We start from the raw sequence: 15,350 nt of genomic DNA on the forward strand, positions 1-15,350 counted from the left end.
ATGTGCCTATAGCCCACTTAAGAGTGCATTTGTTTTTACCGTTAGAGAATCAAATTATTTTAGATTTGGAGGGATTAATTATCAAAGAATGATCACCCATAAATTGGGAAAATGAGGAAATCAAACGCTGCAGGCTGATTTACTAGCATCGAACAGAAAGAAATCCTCTGCGTAAGAGAGCCATTGAAAACAGACAATTTCGAGATCAGAGATGCTCCCTGAAAGACATCCATGATATCCGACAAATTGGAATTAAATATGCACTGGGCAACCACACAGACCTGTCCTCACACCCCTGTGAGTTGTGATCGACCTAGACAGGGATCCCAGATTGTTTAAACGAACCTGGATTGCATTTCAATCGTGAAGGGCCAGGAGCAGACTTAACAGACCCCCTGGAATGCCCCAACTAACTAGCTTTTTCCATAATAACCCTCAATCCAGTGCATCAAAGGCAGCTGTTACGTCGAGGGAGGCTCCATAAACGGCTTCATATTTGCCACTCCATGCAAGATGCTGAATAGTATTAATGACCAAACCGTTTAACAAGGGCCCCATCTGTCCCCTGAAGCCAGTTTGCCATTTCGAGAGTCGTCCCGACTACACGGCCCATGCTTCCAGGTGGTATAGTACAATTGAAGCAAAGATCTGAAGCAAAGATCTTACTGTCTGCATTGAGGAGCGCTATCGGATGGTAGCAAGCTGGATTAGTTATATCTTCTTGTTTAAAAATGGGCACTATATAGGCATTAGACCAGGAGGGTGGGAAGACTCCGGAAGCCAGGATATTAGCAAACAAAACTGAAAATGTCCTTGCCCAAGCACCCCTATCAGATTTCAATACAAGTTTGGTCAGTCCATTAGGGCCCGGTGCCCTAGAGGAGCTGATAAACTTGATTATCCTGAGGATCACGTCCTCATCATGTGTGCAATTGCAGTCTGGCCCCATTCCAATTGAGCCACATCCCGTTTAACCCAATATTATCACTGAAGACCCGGCCAAAGTGCAACACCCAGTGTGACTCCGAGACGCCATTTATTTGGAGCAGCGATTGGGGAGTAACACTAGAATTATTTGCCATAGGGCTTTGTAATTCTTGTACTTTAGGCACATTAGCATTGTTTCACCATCCTTTTGCTCTCTTGCTGCTTTGGATTGTCTAACCCAATTCCAATAAGCCTGCCTTATTTTCCTAATGATCAGAGGATAGCACAGGGGCAGCGTGCTGGTCTTGGTAGCAAGACCACGCAGAGCAACAGAGGTTTGAATCCCGGATCCGTGCTTAGAAACCGGACTCAGGCACGGTATAAGGCGCGTCATAAAAAAACAATTAAATAAATAATTTAAAGAAAATTATTCTTTCAGACATTATATCAGATAGAACCTGATCCCCCCCCCCCCACAGAGTACCGCCCTCCTTTAGTAGGCGGCAAACGAAATCGCCAAACTCATTCGGAATAAAAGTTTCAATTTCCATACCGGGTCTGTGGATTTCAGGTATGCGTCTAAGAGAGAATTCACCCTTGCAACCTTACCTGCATTCCAATGAATCTGTAAACCCGAACTGCTGACTACTAAACCAGAGATACACTCTGAATTGGATGCTGAACTGCCCAGGCTTTCAGTACAGTTTGGAAAACTTCAAATACCACCTATATTAATGCGTGATCCCACTATCGCGTAAACTCCACAATAAAGATCGAGCAGCAGGCCCCAAGCCCATCATCCACAAAGATGTAATCAAGCGTCAAGCTTGCTGCACCGTTTGACCAAGTCGAGCAGATTGTGTTTCTACTACAGAAGGCCTTGCTCAATGACCAAAGCCCCATACCTTCTATAGTAGAGAGCCACCCGATACCATTCCTCCCTTAGGAGGTATGCTACGATCCTAAACCAATACTATCAGAATTGAGATACCCTACTAGCAGAATGTGTCCACCCAAAACAGCTTCCTGCCAATTCGACACAGAAGACATGCTAGCCTGGAGGAACATCTATAGACACCCTATGCCTGTGTGCCAGTAGATGTTCACCAGTAACAGCTCATATGGGTTAGCCCCCCAAAACAACATGAGTAACTAATACTCCTCTAACGATACTAAAAGAGTCTTTGACTATTACATCAATGGAGGAGCAAATTAAGGTTAAGAGGCCCCCTGATGGACATCCCCGCATACCCTGGGTCGCTGGCTGGTTAGTGACCATCAAACCATCCAATATAGGGGGCAGTGTCAGCCAAGTCTCCTGGAGGATAATTATATGAATGGTCCTGAACTTAACCACAAGATCTGGCTCAGAAAATAAATGCCTATGACCTCTGGTGTTCCAGGAGATCAGGCAGAGGGACTTGCCTCCTATGTTCCCCAACGACAGAGCATCCAAATTTCCTGAATAAAGCGTTGAGTAGTCACACCCAATTATTAGTTGCCTCTGAATGTTGCATTTTTTGTTTCAACTTTGCAATCTCTGCCCGCGCGATAAGCATCCCAGCTTTCCTGTCTTCCCTCTTAAAGGGGAGACGTCAAACTCCAGAACTCCCAGGTAATCCCTTTCTTTTAGTATCGAGTCAAAGACAGATTTGGAATTTAGGACTACTATTGGTCTTTCAGACAAACCATGAACAAAAAAAGTCCACCCTTTTTAGATCACTTGTGGAAATACCATTTAAGTAGGGTATCTCTGCAGAAAGTTGCAGTATCATAGAGCAGCGCATGATCACATCCTTATTCTCAGGTAAAATACTCTCAATAACAATTGTCTGGCTTGGAGCACCTCCCTCCAAGAGAGGTGGCTTAGATTGTTGTTGGTCAATACAGATTCTCTGTGAGTTCTGGGATGATGGAGCCCTTTGGTAACCTACTCAGATGTTCCCTAGTAGATGGATCCCTCTCACCCGGATGCAAACTAATACTCTGGGTGGGGGGCATATTTAGGGTTTTCCAGTGACACGCGCCAGGGACATTCTACACATCACCTGCTCGTCTGATTAGTTAATAGCGTTTGGTGGCCCCCAGCAACTGAGGGCCAGCCTTCTCAATAATGCCCTGCGGAGCATCTGGATCCGATGTCACCCAGTCTTGGCGTTTGTTAAAGTCCCCTTATCCCTTAATGGAAATTCGGCCCATCTTCCACACCCAAATCCAGTCAGACCTTCAACTGGGACCAGCAGGGAGCTCTGCGATAAACCTCAAGGTTTCACCCCCTATTAATTTCTGAGCATAGCTCAGAATTATTTGCAATAAGTGCAATGTCCCTATTGCCAGCATTTTGTTGCAGTGAATCCCTTTTTTCAGGGGAGGAGCGGGAGCACCTTTGGTAGACCCTCAACGCAACCGGCTTATTCTCCCATTCATTACAGATTTTGGGGGAAACTTATACCGTCAGCACACAGGGTCAGTGATAAATTTAGACAAATAGCAGCAGAGCCACCCCACAGATCACGCTCGCTCTTCCAATTTGCCCAGTACTATGTTCAACAGGGATGTATTCACGTTTACATGAGCTTTCAAACCTTCGTACAATTTGACCATTATGCACAAGACTTAATTAATTTTAATCAGGGTATCGTCTAATGGAACCTTCCACCGGATCTTAGTCCCTGAAGTGGACAGAGACGGTCTGCAGAGAGAATCCAGTGAAGGGGGTGAGTCACAGAAGAAAAAACAGTCTGTCTCTTGAGTCTTTATATCACTCTGTTCCAAAGTCACATCATGAGTGGTAATATTAAAAGGGTCTGAAGACTCACAAAGAGAGAGTTCATCATCTTTGTCCGAAAGTTGGGAGAATTGTAAGCTATCGACTCACATTTTGCTGTTAGATCTGTCCTCAGCCATGGGGGAATTTTGCAGTCGTTCCAGGGATCTTAATCGAATGCCTTTTGGAAAAAAATGTGTTATTTATATACTCCGTGATCCTTTTCCCTTTAGAACAGACTTTGGTGTTCCCCGGGCTAATAACTTTCCCCTCCCACCCTCACCATTCACGGGCTTGGGAACAGTCTCCCCTTCCCTGGCCAAGGGCATTGAGATTAATTGATTAGGAAAGAGCGGCAAAGGGAGACTAGCTGCCTTCAACATTTCCTCATCCGTGATGTATGGGCACGAGCCAATCCTTTTTTTGAGGGGATTCCCACTTCACGAATGCATCAGCTAGAAAAAGAAATCACAGGGACATGTTGAAGAAAAAAGTACACAGTAATTAGATGCAGAATCTGAGTCGATTAGCAGAAAAGTGGCTTCAAGGCACCACACCTAGAGTCACCGACCAGCCCTCACAAGAAGATTCAAACCAATACAAGTCATGATCCTGATTAAGACGCTCCAGGACGGTTCCAAGGCGCTAATCCCGCAGTCACCGCCTAAACCTTAGATGGAAAGTTAGAGCAGTCAATCAAGTTACTCCGAGATAAATGACTTCCAGACAGCTCCCAGGTGCTAACCCTGGGGTCGCCGCAATAGCCCTCGGGTGCAGATTTAAAACAGATAGAAGAGTTGCTCCTGGATTGGATAAGTACCACACGGCTCCAGGTCACATCTGCGGCGCGCTGGGTTCCCTGCTCACAAATAAACACTCAATTTAAAATGAGGAATGCAAATAGTAGTGCCAGCACGTTAAGGTAAAAAAGCAGCCTGATGTATTCCAGAAGTCAGAAAGCTGGCAAGGGGCCACAATATAGGGCAGAGTAATGGGCGCGGAATAGTTAGTAAAGCAGCAACCGCCTCAGCAAAGCTGTGTTTCAAGCGTCAATTACGTTAAATTAGTAGTTCTGCTCATTAGGTAAAGCGCCTCCTCCCGACCGCCTCCAACGGACCACAACATACCACTTTGTCTCCACTTATCCACTCTGGGTTCTGTGCGTACTGTGGTTTGAAAGGATATTGCTTGTCTGTAGCAACAGTAAGCCACACCTCGAGCCAGCAGCAACAGAAAAAAATACTCTCTGCCCTGTACGCCACAGCAGACCACTTTGTCTCCACTTATCCGCTCTGCGGATACTGTGGTTTAAAGGATATTACTTGTCTGTAAAACCAGTAAGCCACACCTCCAGCCAGCAGCAACAGAAAAAATACTCACCCGCCACGTATGCCACAGCAGACCACTTTGTCTCCACTTATCTTTTATGCATTGATGGATATGTGATGTGTTTTGTAGAAAAATAATGCAATCAGCAGCTTTGGCAGCATTTGTAGGGGTATTCTTGCTCATATGTTAGCTGCTGTTTATCTGCCCATGCGGAATGGGTGCAAATGTTGGGAGCCTTATAAGTGCAATGAGGCAAGGAGGAGTCCAATTGTGCATATCTTTTTTTATTTATTATTATTTTATTAGTTTCTTACAAACTTTTAAAATATTAAACCTTTTTAGTTCATTCACAATTTTTCCTTCTTTTTCTTAGTTTCAATATAGTCTTACTTTTCTTTGCTCTTAGTGTTCATTTTTCCAACTTTTTGACCATCTGTTCCAGAAAATAAGTAAGAGCAAATGTCAGCTTGTTGTTCTGTCCTTCAAATATCGCGCGCCAACAGTCTTCACCATTCCAAGTTAGTCTTTTCTCGATCTCTGTCCCGAAGTATTTTGTTCTTTCTGTTTGTAGACCACACACGTTATGCCTAGAATATGGTATATAGCACCCAGCCTGCATGTGAAATTCTTTTTTTTAAGTGTCAGCAGGGCAGGTGGGTGGCGTCTCGAACAGCTGTGGGCATGACATAAAACTCAGGGTTTTTGATTTTGAAATGTAGGCAGGTATCAGAGGCGGATCTAACGGTCGCCAGGCAGACAAATGTCAACCAGACCCCCGTGCCAGGCCCCACCCCTTCCACACAGCACAGTGCCCTTTCTGTTGTGATGTCACTCCAGTCCAGCTCCTATCATTATGGTGAATCAATGATTCACTCACTCTCCACCTGTCTCCACGTTTTTACATAGCTCTCAACCATTTGTCTCGCAAAGGCGGGTGAAATCACCCGATTTTGTTTCTGGCGGGTGAGACGCCCATTGGAATGAATGGGCGTGCAGGAGGCTTGGCAGGTGAGTCAGCCCTTTGCAAGGCGGGTGACACCCGCTAAAAGCGGGTGAGTTGAGAGCTATGTTTTTACCTCCTCCCTTCCAATCCTGGGCCAGTGTACGAACGAGACGTGTCTACATCACAGTCGTCATCTGCTGTGTTATGTGCTGCCACGAGGAAGAAGAAGGAGTCGCCATTGCCCAGACCTAGCTGTAGCAGGGAGGGTGCTGCATGCTGGTTGAGTACACAGTCGAGTCAAGTTGAGGTTGCTGAGCAGTGTTTGCTGTCTGGTGCTTCTAACTAAAACGACTGTTAAGCTAGAAGTGCCTGCTCCCAATTTCAATTTTCTCTGATAATACTGTTTTAATTTGACTGATATGCATTATCCCATGTTTAGACCAGTTTTTGCTGGAAGCATTGAAATGTCTCTTCCGTTCACCCCTCGCGTTAAAAGTTCAGGGTGTGCGTTTGTTCTGCCTTTCTTTCACAGTGTTAAAAGTTTAGCCTAAAATTGTGAAAGAAGAGCAGAACAAACGCACACCCTTTTTGGGTGTGCGTTTGTTCTGCTCTTCTTTACCAATGGCATTTTAGGATACTCTCTGTACGTCCAGAAACGTTTTCACCACTGTATCAGGTGACTGCTGCTCTGTGTGTGGCCTCTTCTTCGCCGAAACTATAAGCTTTGTGTTGGCAAAAAGGATGCCATGAAGAGCGGGAGAATGGGAGTTCAGAGGGAATGGGCGGGCTAGGAACCGCTCCCAGAACCCGTTCCCTCTGATCAAACTTCTGTTTGCAGACATATTTAAAGGGCTGTGATTCTCCTTTGCTTCCATGCTTCCTTTATAGAGAGTTCCTCACGGAATGTGTATTGTTGTAGTTGCGGCTCAGCTCAGCATTTTTATAGACTATTGCCTGACTGTCAGCAGGGTCCTGTTTCTCTGAGGCACTATTATAAGTGCAGAGGACAGCAGTGTGGCAATCTGTTAGCTGGCTGATTTGCTCAACTTGCGTGTGTGTCTGTGTGTGCTGTATCTATTTTGCTTGTGTTATTGTATTTATCAGTGCATTTTTCCATGTAGCATTCCCTTTTCTGTTTTATGTAGGTTCAAGGTCGCAACTGTACTACACAGCATTCTATCATCTTTCGAAAAAAAGCAAATGAATAAACTATTGTCACAAACATCAATTATCTTCTTGTTTTTTTTAACACCGTCCACATTGATCTGTTTTGCATCTAAAGTACACGCAGATAAAAAATATTGTAAAGGGCTCTGTAATTCCATACTCTACAGTACACCGTTATCCAGATCCGAGGTTTCCACTCTCCAAGCCGTGCAGCAAAAGCTTAAAACTATACAATTCTGCCGTTTTGCAATGCGTGGCTGCATCAACGCCCGCACAAACAGAATGACATCACTTTTTTGCTACAAGGACGTGTATTTTCTCTAGGTTTCGAATATTTAGCAATTGCATAAAGTAATGCCTGGCCTATAGCTTTAAGATATGCTCCTGCATTGCGTGCCCTTGAAAAGTAATTCTCTTTTGCCATTAGGCTTGAAACAAGTTTATTTCACACATTAGCTTCAGGCTGCCCTGCATCATCCAATATTACCATTGATAGCAAAGTCTGCTGAGGAAGCCGAGCTGTTTCTTACCAGCCAAGAAAGCCAGTCACACAGATCCACTGTTGCAGAAAGCAAAATCAAAATAGGAAAAACAATCCCACCGGCATCTAAATATACCTGGCGATTCGAAACACTTCCGAGATGTAAGGTGACCAGACATTCCGGTTTTGCCTGGACTGGCCCAGTATTTGGTACTCTGTCCCCCTTTCTCAAGATCATTTTGCTATTGGAAACTGCAGTGGTCCCGGTTTTTTGTAGAAGGCGTTCATAGCTGGCTGGCAGGAATGCACAATCTCACTAAGAAGAAATTCTGCATTTTACAACTTAAGATAGTGTTAGTTTGTGATAAAGTAATTATAACATGTTTCTTTGAACAGTAACACTTAAACCCCCTGCCCCTCCAAAAGCTACTGAAGTGTAGTGCCTGGACTGCCACTTTTAAGAGTTAGTCCTTTACTGTTAGTTGCCGTGTACCGGTTTTTTACTTTTTAAATCTGGTCACCCTACCGAGATGTATACGCGCCTTCTAAATACCTGCCCGTGTAAGACATGGGGCCCTCCTTCTTCCGTGATTCTCTGCATTTCAGAAATACGTTACGTACGTCATTCCGCAATAAAGGCATTTTAGAAACTGTCGGCAAATTTTAATTATAGACGATACTATCGGGTCTCGCAGGGACTTTAGTTGTGAAAGCAACATAAGACCTCCTTTTACAAAAAACTTCTATAAGTTTCCGGGCAGCGTCAGGTGAGTGCATGCGATGTAACGAGATCGTTCTCACGCCTTTGTTGTTATATTGGTAAGAGGAGCCCTGTTGCAAGCCCCTAGAAATGCACGTTGAAGCTGTAATTCGTTGTATTGTACTTACAACATGTTGAAATTAAAAATGTGAAGTACGTGACTTTCTAAACATTTGGTTTAGAAATGACTCACGGCAGCCTGTTATTGTTGGTATCGCAGACACTGTAGCTGCTCCGAAGCTCGTTTATGCCGGTGCATTTCAGGCTCTGGAATGCTCGAAGATGCAGTAACTACACAGACCGTGGTCTGGTGGAAGTGAATTCTATATATAAATGCCTGCGCCGGCTAATGCTTGCAGACGTGCTACTGTCTCCAGTTCCAGTGCCTACTCTAAAAGTAATGATTGCCCAGGCCTAATGGCTGCATATCCGGTGCCTTATCTGGGTCTAATGACCCTCCTGTGGATAATCACTGCAGGCACAGTTTGTCTGTTCTATGTCCTGCAGAAACACCCCGATGAATAGCAGCAGGCACTGCCTTCTCTAGTTCTAATGGTAAAGGCCCATCACATCCTCTGGCTGGAGCGAAAGAGTGCAGGCACACTCAATGCATGCTATGGAGAGAATGACTCCCGATACAGTACGTACCTGCTCCTCAGCTACATCTGGCCATGCCTGCCCTGGGGCAAATAATTACAGACACAGTACCAGATCTGGGCTACCAATTCCAGACACAGTACCTGCTATAGAACTAATGACGTTTGAGTACCTGCTAATCCGCTACATATAACAGAATACCTGAATGATGTACACACACTGTGGCTAACGATTCCAGTCACATTATCTGCGCTGGAGCTAGTTATATTAACACAATACCTGCTCAGCAAATCTGGGATTAATGACTGCAGAAACAACTAACACCCCATGCACCATTCCTTCTAGTGTGTCCTTTACCATACCTAATTAATTCCCCCCTCACACCTCGAAATACACTCTCTGAAATTAATGTACAGCGTAAAGAAGTGATCAGTAGGGATAAACCATCGTGCCACGATTTACAAAACGTGTTTGGTGAATCTGATGGGATGCTCATTCACTTGACTTGCGCCAAAAGGTTGTAAACCGTGCACAAAGGACATTTAAATGTGTGCATCATAGTTGTGCACATTGAGATGCTCTTTTCCAACGAAATGCACACTACGCAAGGCAGACGGTGGAAAGGGGGTTCGGGGCATTTTCAAAAGAGGAGCACTTTAAAAAAAATGTCCCTCTGCCTATTTGGAACAGGTGCAGGGCCCAGGGATATAAAATGTATGGGAAGGTCACTTCTGATCCTCTCATGCAAAGAGTGAGTGAATGCTGTGTGTGAATAAGCGAGTGAATGTTGAGTAAAAGAACGTGTGTGGGTGTGTTTGTGCTGGGTCAGAGAGCTGATTTTGGCTGGTTAGGGCAGCGCAGTAACAATGCACTTAAATTATCTTGTCATTTTCAACAGTAAGAACACATGTAACCCCCCCACCCCATACCTTCTCGCCCCCCACCTTATCCCTTCCCACCTCGATCGCAACACATGTAACCAACAACGCACCCAGTCCTGTTCCCTCCCACCCACAAGTCCATAAACTCTGTAGGTGGCTCCCGGTCCCAAGTTTCTGTGAGTGGCCAGCGCTCTCACCATCCGTTGTATGGGCCCTTGCACCGTTTGAGAACCCCCCCCCTTCCTTTAGTCCTTGCCTACCCTACTCTCCTCCCAGCTTCCTGTGAAGGCGCTCTCCCCAAGTGGAGCGAGTACTCGCTCCAGCAATCACGTTTTCCTCCGGCACCATGCAGTCCGCGAGTCCCGCTGCAGGTGATAGAGGACAATGTCCCAGTCAAAGAGAAACCTGTGGTGATCCCCTTGAATAGGATACCCACTCAAGTGCCACAAAGTTCCAGATTTTACTACCCATTTGTGCTCTGTGGGGGCAGCTTTTTGTTTCCATTTGTGTGCCACCACAATTGTTGCCGCCACTATCAGGAAGACGTATGTCTTTCTTTGAGCTGTCGAGGGTAGATTTTCCAGAACCCCGCCCATTCCAATGATGGCCATCCCTATGCTGTACGGCAATTGAATCCCAAAAATATTAATTGCTGCACAGATCATGTCCCAATAAGGCTGTATGACTGTGCATTCCCACCAGATATGCATCCACAATCTCAGTTCCCCACATCCCCTCTAGCAGAGCGCTGACGTAGTTGGGTAGAATGTATGTAGTTTTTCTGGGGTGAGATGCCATTGGACCATTATCTTAACCCACATCTGACTCTGTATGGCCTGCATGAGCTTGGGGATATCTGCCCATAACGGAGTCCAAAGTTCGCCCTGCAGCAGCTGCCCCACTGCAGTTTCCCACTGCTCCAGATAGTGCCATGCCTGGCTCCTTGCCCCTTCTGCTATAATATCATATAACTGTCCTATCAAATGCCTGTCCCCGTCTCCATCGCTACGAACCCTTCAAAGGGCGTGAGATCCCTGGTGGCTTCTGACCTGACAACTGGGTTCATGAGCCAGTGCCTCATTTGAGAGTACCAATACCTCTCCCCCTCATCTAGCCTAAACTCCTGCTTGCACTGTGCAAAGGATTTAATATCCTGACCCGAGAACATGTCACATAGTTTGCAGCAACCTGCTGCCTCCTACCCATTGAAGGCACCCCTTTCCAAACCCGGCGTGTACTGTGGATTTCTAAACGGCGACGTCAGCGGGGAGGGCAAGGTGATCAAGTTCACCCTTCGCACCAGCTCATACCACGGGTCCGCCACTGGAGCACCTATACTGCTCTGTACACGTTTGCAGGTCTAGTCCCCACACGACTTCGTCCAGAGGCGAGCCCACCAATGCTTTGTCCATTCAACACTAGACCTTCCCGCGGTCACCCCTGAACCAATCCGGGATCACTCTGATTTGAGCCGCAAGGAAATGGAGCAGAAGTTTGGCACTCACAGCCCTCCCTTGCTTCTGGGAGACATTAGCATCTGCATAGCTACCCTGGGTCTCTTGCGGTTCCAAATAAATTATCCCAAATCATTTTGAAGGGTCCTGAAGAAAGCTGGGGAACCCCCAAAGGCAGGGCAGTGAAATAGTACCGGATTTTTGGCAACATAACCATTTTAAGGGCATCTATCCTCTCCATCCAGGATATTGATAAGGGCACCCATTCCGCCAACAGCCGGTGTAGATTTTCTGCTAAAGGCGGGCAGTTGGCACGGTAAAGAGCACCCAGAGAACCAGTAATCTGGACCCCAAAATATCTAATGCCGGTTTCCACCCATTTATAGGGTACTATACCCTGCAATTCCTGAACCTTTCTGAAGGGGTGGTCACGTTCAATAAGCTCTGACTTGTGGGCATTTATTTGTAAACCTGCCACCTCCCCAAAGAGAAGAAGCTCCCGCAAGATCCCTGGAAATTAGGTTTCTGGTTCTGTGATTAAGAGGAGCATGTCATCAGCAAACGCTGTGACTCTATGCTCCTCACCCTCAAAGGGAATTCCCCCCCACCCCCAATATCTGGGAAGGGCTGAATGCTGGCCAAGAGCGGCTCCAGGTGGATGGCAACCCTGCTTAGTGCCTTGTGAGACTGTGATCCTCTGGGAAAGTTGCCAGTTAATTGCCAGGCTCAAGGAGGGAGTTTGGTAGTTAGCTCTTACTATTGAAAGGAATTTGGAACCGAATCCCATATCCTCCATGGTATGGAAAAAGAATGGCCATTCGACCGAGTCGAATGCCTTCTCTGCATCCAATGCTAGTATAACTGCTAAATTTAATTACTTTTACAATCGGATGACCGGCCCGCCGAATGTTAACCAAGGTCTGCCTATTCCTAATAAAATCAGATTGGTCGGGCTCAATCAGTTTGGGGAGGAGCTTATCCAGGCTTAACGCCAGAACCTTGGTGTAGATCTTTGTGTCTAGCTTAAGGGCAATTGGCTGGTATGAACCGCATAGAGTGACATCCTTACCCGGTGTTGGGAGCAGCACAACCTTGACTTCTTCCATTGTCGCGGTGATGCACCCTGCCGCCTTCCCACCCCCAAAGAGCCGAAGAGCTGGACTAAGCGCAGGATCAGTGCCTCTCTAAAGGTTTTATAGAAACACGTTGGAAAGCCGTCCGGGCCAGGGGCCTTTCCAGATGGCAAGGCAGCTATAGCCACCCTTACTACTTTGGGAGTCATGTCTCCCTCAAGTTCTTCCCGTTCTTGTGGAGTGATGTTAGGTAGAGGGCACCGGCACAGGTATTCCCTTTGGGATCCCTCCTCGGGGAATCTGATGTGTACGGGGATGAATCATATTCTGTGAAGACTGACAATATGTCAGGTAGAGCAGTGCTTTCTTGCCCCTCTGCCTTTATTTTAAGGATTGTCCTCCACGTTTCTTTTTTCCTAATCAACCTCGCTAACAGGCGATCCACGTTATTGGCTTTGACATAATACCTCTGTTGGGGGTAGATCAATGAATGTTCTGCAGCTCTAGTCTGCAAAACATCTAATTACTCCCTAATCAGCTAATATTCCCTTTGCAGCATACTCCCCGCGTTATTTGCCATTTGAGCCATTATTTCTTTTAAGTTTAGCTTCTAATTCCTCCTGTAAGAGACCTAGTTGTTCGTTCCACTGGCACTTCACTGTGATGAGCTCCCCCTCAATGTAGCCTTAAGCTTGTCCCACACCACCTGGTCACGTACACCCTCGTTCGTTCTGCCGCATATGTAAGGAAATCGTTAGGGGCAAATGGTCTGACAGGGCGATTACTCCTAGCGCTTTCCCTGTGACTCTACCCAATAGTGACCTCGAAATCCAGCAGTAATCTATTCTTGAGAGGGATCTATGAACGTGGGAATAAAATGTGTAGCCCTCCCCTCCCCCCCAGTTCCCTCCAGCCATCTACTAACACCAATTGGACCATGTGTTCATTCAAACAGGCAGATGGTGCCACCTGGTTGTGGAACACACATGCGCTGCGGTCTTCTCTTGGGTCCCACACCAGATTAAAGTCGTATACCAATATTGTCTGCCCGTTGGCAAACGCCTCCGATTTGGTCAGTGTCGCCCGCAAGAAACCATTTTGCCGCGTATTGGGAGCACAGATTGCTGTCACTGTCTATGTCCCCCTCTCTCATTGGAAAGAGGCTGTCAGAGACCTACCCTCTGTTTCCCGCCCTCTGTAGCTATGACCTGGAAGCCTGGGATGTCCTGAATAGGAATTGGTACCCCCACTCCCTGTCTTCGCAGGGGCATTGGATTGGAACAGATGACGCTCCCCCTTGATTTTCAGCTTATGCCTATCTCGCCTCCGAACGTGCATCTCTTGGAGGGCTACAATTCCTGACTTCCTCTGCCCCAAGAACTGTTCCACCTTCCTTCTCTTAATCGGGGAATTAAGCCCCCTGACGTTTAGGGAGGACCGCCAAAGCACTTCCCTCTTTCCCAGGGTCATCTTCCCGTGCGGCTCACACTAATGAGTGGCTGCAATTGGGAACTCCCCACCCCCTCTCCCTTCACCCTCCCACCACCCTCTGAGCAGGCTCAACCAGCCTCTAGCTCTCCCTGCCCCCGACCCTTCATCTCTGGAATTGAGCCATTGTAAAAACCCAGAGTAATCCTGTGTGGGCCTCCCTAGACCCATGTAGATAAACCAAGACATCCTGTACCATCTGCCTCCCCCAGACGGGCTACAACATTCCTTCCTGTAAGCCCCCTTTTCCCTCAGTGTGGCACTCCTGTGTCGATGGGCGTATGGGCACCTTACACTGTTGCCCCCTCATTGAGGGGCGGGGGTTTAACCGGACCCCTTAGGCCCTGTTTATTTTAGCTCCTTGTCAAAAAACCTCATCCACTCCCACATTTACCTCTTGAACCGTTCTCGTGCCAGTCTTTGTTCTTGCCTTGGTGACCCTTCATCCTCAGTCTTCAGTACTGTAAGGAAGGGATGGTATTGACAGTAAGACAGACACAAGTGACCACAGTTCACAGGTGTTTATTGAACAAGGAAAGGGGTTTGAAAAACGCCCATCTAATCCTAAATCTACAGATGGGAGCAAGCTACAGCCATCAAATAGTGGCGCAGTCCTAGTGGTGTCTTGTCAAAATAAAAGGGCCCTTACTTATAAACCTATTACCAATCCTTGCATCTAAATACAAATAGTGGGGGCAACAATTTTACAAAAAAGAAAGAAGTGTTCACAAAATGATGTCAGGATGTTCAGACCGTTGGCATCGCTTCCCCACGTTTTCAGCACAGAATAAAGCAGTTCACTTGAGTTTAGCACTGTCTCTGGCTTCCATAGCCTGAGGATACAGTTAAATCATTAGTATCAGGGTCTTCTGTTCCCAAGTCTCTTTGCCTTTCAAAGTCTCTTCATTCAGAGGGCCTGATGTGACAAATAAATAAGTCCTTTTCCTCTTTCAGATTTTCACAAGTACTCAATTTCTTAGGTAATTCCCTATTCACCCCAGGTCCCCCTCAGCCGGGGTCAGATCCCTCTTAACAGAATTAGTTTCTATCCTCCGGGCTCGGACCCATTTCAATTTCAAATCTAACTCTTAACACAAACTTGCTTTAACAAAAACTCTTAGCTGATCTCCCTCTGCCGGGCTCGGACCAATTCATCTACTTTCTTTATGTTCTTACTATCAAAAACATTAAAATGTGCCCAGGGTTTTGCTTGACCCGTTGCAGGACCACTTAAAGTTCACAATTCCTTGCCTTGTAACATTTTCCACCTTTCAGTTGGATACCTAACAGAGGCTTTTGAATGAGCACCCGCATGGTGCCGGCCACTCTATGTATCGTATCTTGGCTTCAAAGTTCAAGCACTCATCTGCTGTTTATTATGTTTGCCTCGCTTTCCACATATGCTTCATACACTGTTCTCTTCAGTTTTCACTATACAATGTTGCTGCTTGCATCCTTGGCTTCAACACAGACCGGTCTGGTA

General features: G+C 46.4%; 1 protein-coding gene across 3 annotated transcripts in view; it reads left to right on the forward strand.

Moving 5' to 3' along the window:
- Window positions 1-8,272: 8,272 nt before the first annotated feature.
- LOC138521234 (dehydrogenase/reductase SDR family member 4-like) overlaps window positions 8,273-15,350 on the forward strand; it is a 157,024-nt gene continuing 149,946 nt past the window's right edge. The window contains exon 1 of one of the 3 annotated variants that reach the window (XM_069633926.1): window positions 8,273-8,381. The gene's annotated coding sequence lies outside the window, so the exon portion shown is untranslated. The other 2 variants (XM_069633928.1, XM_069633927.1) reach the window with 2 other exon arrangements.

Source organism: Ambystoma mexicanum, chromosome 13 (assembly GCF_040938575.1).
Source record: "Ambystoma mexicanum isolate Mex_15411 chromosome 13, UKY_AmexF1_1, whole genome shotgun sequence".
Classification (NCBI taxonomy): domain Eukaryota; kingdom Metazoa; phylum Chordata; class Amphibia; order Caudata; family Ambystomatidae; genus Ambystoma; species Ambystoma mexicanum.